This window comes from Carlito syrichta, unplaced genomic scaffold (genome assembly GCF_000164805.1).
Source record: "Carlito syrichta isolate Samal-C Ts95f unplaced genomic scaffold, Tarsius_syrichta-2.0.1 Scaffold304274, whole genome shotgun sequence".
NCBI lineage: Eukaryota > Metazoa > Chordata > Mammalia > Primates > Tarsiidae > Carlito > Carlito syrichta.
In genome coordinates, this window is record NW_007248370.1 from 1,486,107 (window position 1) to 1,492,923 (window position 6,817).

Consider the following 6,817-nt stretch of genomic DNA (forward strand, 5'->3'; position numbering starts at 1 on the left):
AGCAGATGAGAAGCTCAAGTTTGAAGAAGTTGAGGTGGTTTCTCCAGTCACAGGTTAATTAACAGCAGAGCTAGAAGTTGGCCTCTATCAGAACAGTACTTTTTTTTGGTAGTTTCCCAGCCCTTAAAGAGCCTGCTTTGCCACTGCGTTTTCTAGATCTTTTCTTGGGGGAGAAGAACATAGTGAGAATCTAGGAAATGTTGACTCTCTTTGACTCATCAATCACATCTAGTTGTACCTTTTGGTTTCCTGACCTGAGAACAATCTGCTCTTTTCTCTCACCTGTAATACCAGGTATCACACTATTTGCATTTCATATTCACTCAAACATTGTCTTACTCAAAAATGACAGCCAACAAGACTCTATTAAAAGTCTGTATAGACAGTTAATTTCACAAAATGCCTTGCTTTAACTACAGGCAGTATAGCTGTCATCAATTTGCTTTGGGTGCATGAGAAGTTGATTGTTCATTGGCTTCTATCCTTATACAAAGCTGCTTTAGTGACATCATTTTTTAATAACTGTGGGGTATTGATTTTTCGCTAAGGAAGATCACCACTTATGTAAAGCTGAGTGCTGGCTTTGGAATATGTGGGTGATGCTATTGACTTACGCGTTGAAGTTTTCAGTGGATACCACTGCTGGGTTTGTCTAGTAATGTTTAACCTCATTCATTTTCTTATAACCTGGCTCATATCCAAAGACATACAATAGTCTTGGGGGATTATTTATTGACTGTGAATGACAAATAACAAAAATTAGAAGAATGTATTGCTAATCTCACTTTGCTCCAACAAAGTAAATTAGCCTATGTCTATCAAGTTGGAACTTGCAACCAATCTTGATTTTTTGAGTCAGTGTAGTATTGTGAAGAGCATGGTCTTTGAAGCTTGGCTCTGCCACTTACAAACTGTAGGACTGGAAGAGATATTTGTCATCAGTGAAGCTTAGTCATCCCATCCTCAAAATGCCCTTTTTCATGGAGTCCTTGTAAGAATCACAATATATAAGCATACAGACAAAAATGTATTGTTAATCCTAAAACCCTCTACAAATGTTAGATATTGTGCATAAGGGGAGAGTCAGGTATCCTTATGTTAGAAATGCTCAAAGAGCATTTCTATCCTTATGCTCAAAGAGCATTTCTATCCTTTTATTTTCTGCCCCATCCAACGATATGCTGGAGCTGGCTCATCTGGAGTAGGAGGCAGTATGTCTCTCTTCCCTGCACTCAGTGATGTGGTGGTCACTAAAATAGGCGACACTGAGGGTAGTTAGAAACAGAAATTGTCATTGACAAGTGCACACTTTTGACCCCATCTTTTCTATAATCTCTGATCCTCTCCTCCAACTTCCCACCTCCTTAGAAGCTACAGATTCAAGAATATTGAATTTGTAAACCCTGGAGGGCAGAGAGCTATGTGGTTTGGGTTTTTGTTCATTGCCAAGCACAGAGCCTGACACATACTATGTGCTCAGTAAAAATCTTTTGAATGAACGAATGAATGATTCACTTTAAGGATGCAGTGGAAAGACATACCAATATAACCTATGAGAAGCTGAGTCTTCCAATGAACTGCTTTGAGTTTAGGCTTCTGCATCTGTAGAATGGAAAAGTGAACACATACTTCATATAGGATTGATGTAAAAATTAACTAAGATAGCATGAACTGCACACATTGGGCAGTTAGTAAATGTTAGGCATCTTTTCTTTCTTCCTTCTGGAGATGAATGGGTAATTCAGTTTTTTCTCCTATGCATCCTCCTTCCTGACTGCACCCCCTCTACCTCCGACTGTGTTTATGTACATATTTATGTTTACACAAACACATATGTTTAACAACTAGCTGCATAACTATCATTTCACACCAGGATGCCAAGCTCAGCCAACACATTCAGATGCTAACACCTGTGATGGTGGCACAAAGGATGACTTCCATAAACCAATGTTTAATTTTTGAAATTGGAGTGGGTAATTCAAAAGGGTAATTCACGTATTTTCTAATTGTTTTTCTTTTCAAGCTATCAGCTGGCAGGAATCCTTTTTTTCATTTTGTGTACCTGTTAGAGTGGCTGAAAGGTCCAAGTGAGATGATGTATAAAAAAAAACTCTACACATGCTAATTATTGCTACTATTAGAATAGGAAAATAACATCAATAAATCCTAGAACTGTACAGTTGGCAGGAAGCTCAGATTATCATTTTGTCTAACCCTGTTAATTCTTTGATGAGCACCTTTAGGCACAAATAACATGACTTTTCTTAGGTCACCCAGTTTAATTAAAGCCATAAATTAATCTAGAGTCTATTGACTCCAAATTCAGAGCTTTGTTTGTGCTATCACACACTCATATCCTCAATTGAACAATGATTAAAATGGCAACTGCTGGGAGGAAAGTGGGATCTGAACAACCTACATGATGATTAAAAGAACAAAACGAAGATGCCAAAATGTATTCAAGAAAGTATGCATACATTTGAGTCAAATTAGCTCATTTCTGTCCAATCACTTTAAAAACATTGTTTTGTCACCAGGAAAATACAATTAAAATCAGTTAGTGAAACGGAAAACCTCTTAGAAGAGTTTTATAAAATGGCAAAAACAACAACAAAATAGTCTTTTTAATGGACTTAAAAAAAGAAAATAAAAAGAAACAATTGAAGCCTACATACTTTGAATACAACAAATGCTACTGGGCCAAAGGGATAAAGCAATAATAACAACACAAAAACAGCAAACATGAACCCACATATACCGAACACAACGTTTTTGAGCCATGTTTGAGTGCCATGTTCTCTCATTCCTAAATTTTCAAGCTCATATGTAATCAATTTGAGCTTGTAACAATCCAGTGTTTAAGATCTTCATAATGGTTTAACCCACTGCTGTTCAACTGCCTGTAACTTCTGGAAAGAAAGATGTCCTCGGAAGGCACATGGTGAGGAGTAGGTGATGAGAGACTTTCAAGGGATAGGAGAGAGGAAACAGGGAGAATTGATTGGGCTCAGTCAATGCTCTAGGTAATGGGTGACTTTATTAACTTTAACTCAGAACTATATTTAAATATTTTACAGTAGTAGGGCACAGGCACCAACTAATCGAAACTGATGCTGGCTGTACTGTTGGAACAGCTTCTAGAGGCGGTTCTCAGAGGCAGGGCCAGGACTGCCAGTATGGGTAGAGATGGAGCAGGGATTTTGAGATTTCAGAGCACCAACTATTTGCCAGCTGGAATGAAGGTAGTCTAATATTTTGACAACTGGAATAGCTGTAATGCTGAACTATTAGCTTTCCCTCTACAGATTTTCTCTCCTTCCTTAATCCCTACCCTTCCAGTTTCATTGTTACTAGAAAGAAGTCCCATTGGTGCCATCATTCCAAACATCACCCTGATCCTTAGATGCAGGGAGCATAGAGTTCCCAGAGAGCAAGGGGTGAGGCAGTGCACATCAGTGAACCCTGTCTGAAGTTGATTCTCCTACTTCCACGGTGGCAAAGCCAGGTTCCTGTAGAAGCCATGTCAGGACTGTTCAGGAATGAGGTAGGTAAGTCTCATGAAGACAGCAGTGAGTGGAAGAGCCATGTCCACCCAAATCGCCCAACCTCTCTCAGCCACAGCCTCTCAGGCATGCAGGGCCTGGTGGCCTCACCTGAGTTCTAAAAAAAGTCAACAATGTAGAGTTCCTTGATTTTTAACCATCATGTAGGCCCCTGCTGGAAGGGTCATACTGAGACTTCATTCTTACCAAAAAACTGCATAGGAGCTCAAAGGCTGGTGTTCTTCAAGGACAAGTTGAGGCTGAATCTTTTTTTTTTCCAGGTAGATTAGTTTGTCTTTCTATTCAGAAATCAACAATCCATGAGTATTGTGATATTTATGGGTGGTTCATTCTCCCTGGAATGTTACCTCGCTGATCTTAATGTAAAAGTTAGTTCATGGGCCTTGACTGCACAGGCTAATAAGCTTTGTTTGGTTGTGGTTTCCTCGTCATTCCCCATTCTAAGAGACAGCTTCCTCTGAAAAAGGCCCCTTGCCCTTTTTTTACTGCTTCCTGCAACAAGAGGCTTCTCAGCTGCCTACTTCGCTAGGCCTGATGTAGCCAACATCTTGCAGAAATAAAATGGAAAATGGGCCTCTCATCAGAAAAGCAGCAGCTGTTTAACACCATCAGAAAACAAAATCATCATACTTTAAAACCAGATTTAGCCGTTTAAAAGAGCTGCTAAGACAAAATTAGATGGAGACAAGAGTGTAGTTTTGTAACTGACATCACATCTACCAAACCCTCTAATTCATGTAAAAACAACTTTAAAGAATTAAAAGACTGAAGTTTTTTGAGGGGAAGAGCTTTCAGTTTCGTAATGCATGCTTGAAAAGAATGCTTAGATTTATCACCTCACCCTTTTTATTAGCCAATTTTAAGTAGCATTATGTCAAAACTGCTATGACAAACTCTAGGGATGATTTTTTTTTTCTTAATTCTATATCCACAAAGATGGCTGGTGTATTTCCTGTTTGGGCAATTGTTCTACACTCTGTGCTACAGACTAAATGTCTGTGCCTCCACAAAATTTGTGTTTTGAAATCCTAATCCCCATGGTGACGATATTAGGAGATGGGACCTTCGCGGTGTGATTAGGTCATGAAGGTGGAGACTTCATAATGGGATTAGTGCCCTTATAAAAGGGTTTCCTAGGAACTATCTTGTTCCCTCTTTGCCATGTAAGAACACAGGGAGAAACAGCCCTCACTAGACATTGAATCTGCAGGTAACTTGATCTTGAACTTCCCAGGCCTGAGAACTATGGGAAATAAATTTCTGCTGTTTATAAATTGACTCGTTTATGGTATTTCTGTTATGATAGTTTGAAAGGACTAAGACAATCTACCTTCTCTGCTGGGTACAGACTGAGACTAGTAAGGCAATATGCTCAGTTTTGTTAACTAATGAGAGAAAGCTTGCATCTGAGGTATCTCTAGCAGTTAATATATTTTTAAATCATTGTGAGTCAGTTATTGGCAATTTCAGAAAATCTGTTGGACAAATTGCTGATACAGAAGGATATTATTTCATTGACCAAACTGTTTTCTCCCCAGCCAACAGAGGCCCTCCTGTGACTTGATTTTGTTTTTCTTTGTTTTGAACATAAGCTATCTGGAAGGTAAATTTGTAAAGAATATTTTAAAAGTTGCAGTTTTTGAATACCTAGTAATGTCTACTCTTATGCTGATAAAATTTTTGGTGAGTATACCGTATTATAATTTTTTAGTGTTGCAATTGAAATCTTTTTCTCTTAATATATAGAATTAAATACTTTCATGTTTGCTTGCTTTCTGCATCTCTTATTGCAGAAGATTTTCTTTTTCTTTTCTTTTTTCCTACTATTGAGGATTTTTTCTCTTGAACTAGGTAATGAATTTCCCTGCATAAATCTTGTGTTAAACTGGTTTAAAATCCAAGACATTTTATCAGAGCTCAGTTGAACTAGTAACCATATAATTTAGGTTAGAACCAGTGGTATTTACCAGTTTTGTTGGTGAGTTAAAAATAAAGGCACTGAGATCAAAATAGACCTCCTAGAAATTCTTGGGAACAGGAGAGAGAATGTGAAAAGAAGAAAGCACTAGAAAAGTGGGGTGAGAGCTGGTCCTGACCAGGGCTCCTTGGAATGAGAAGATTCAGCGAGGATGTTTAGGAAGTGTCCTGGGCAAGTTCGCATTCTGCAAACATTGGGCCTCAATGAATAGTAAGAGGTACTAATGTAAAAAGAATTAGAAATGAACCTTTCTTCTTTGGGTGCTTCTGCCAAAAAAGGAGAGATCAAATATGAGAGTAAGACCTTGGAAACAAAGTCAAGAGGCCCAAGGCCTGATCTGCTTCAGGTCAATAAGACTGGAGTTGGGCCTGGCCCCCAGAGGGCTCAGGAGAACTCTCTATAAGAGAAGTGCAGGATGTCATCTCAAAGGCATTTAGGACAAGCCCATCAGCTGAGGAGGTCAGTGCCTGCCTTGACCCACACCAGTGGGTGATCAGTCAATCATCCTGTCCAATATAAAGCCTCATTTTCTTTAAAAGAATGTTTGTGTACTTTGTTCCAGGCAAGGAACTCAAGTGACCCCAGACTAACTGCAAGGCATCCCCTGACCCAAATCAAAGGAGCACCCAGCACCTGCCATTCATCAGGTTCCTTTCAGCAAAACATTCATGAAAGAGAAATAATTTTACTTGCTCTTAAAACGTACTTCTTTGGAAAAGCAGATGTTGAACAGCAGCTCCGCAACATGGCACAACTGTTTAGGACAGGAAGGAGAGAAAAAATAGATTCAATAGAAACTGCAGAGGGAATTAACGGAGGCAGAGCATAATTACCTGCATTGGAACAGAGCCTGAGTACCGGCACTAACATCATTACTCTTACATTAAGAGGAAAGGGAATTTTCCCTAAATACAATCAGAGCTTTGCCCTTAGATACAAACAATTCTATAGAGGGCAGTGGAAGCAGGGAGACATTTAAGAAGGTGAGAAGGCAGAAAGAAGAAATTAGACAGACATACGGGCACCTTTCTTTATCAATAATCTCGGTCTCTCTGTCTGCTTCTTCAATCCACTTACTTTTTGGCAGACACCCGTATCACATTAAAAATTCATCCTGTGATTCTAATATATTATCTCTGCATTTGCACTGGATGGCAGGGTGGTGCTTATAGACACTCTCAAAATGGAGATGGGGCTTACATCTGTCTCAGAGTTGCAGTAACTTTGTTGTAACAATTTAATATGTGATTATGACAACACTACTTCAGTTCATGCA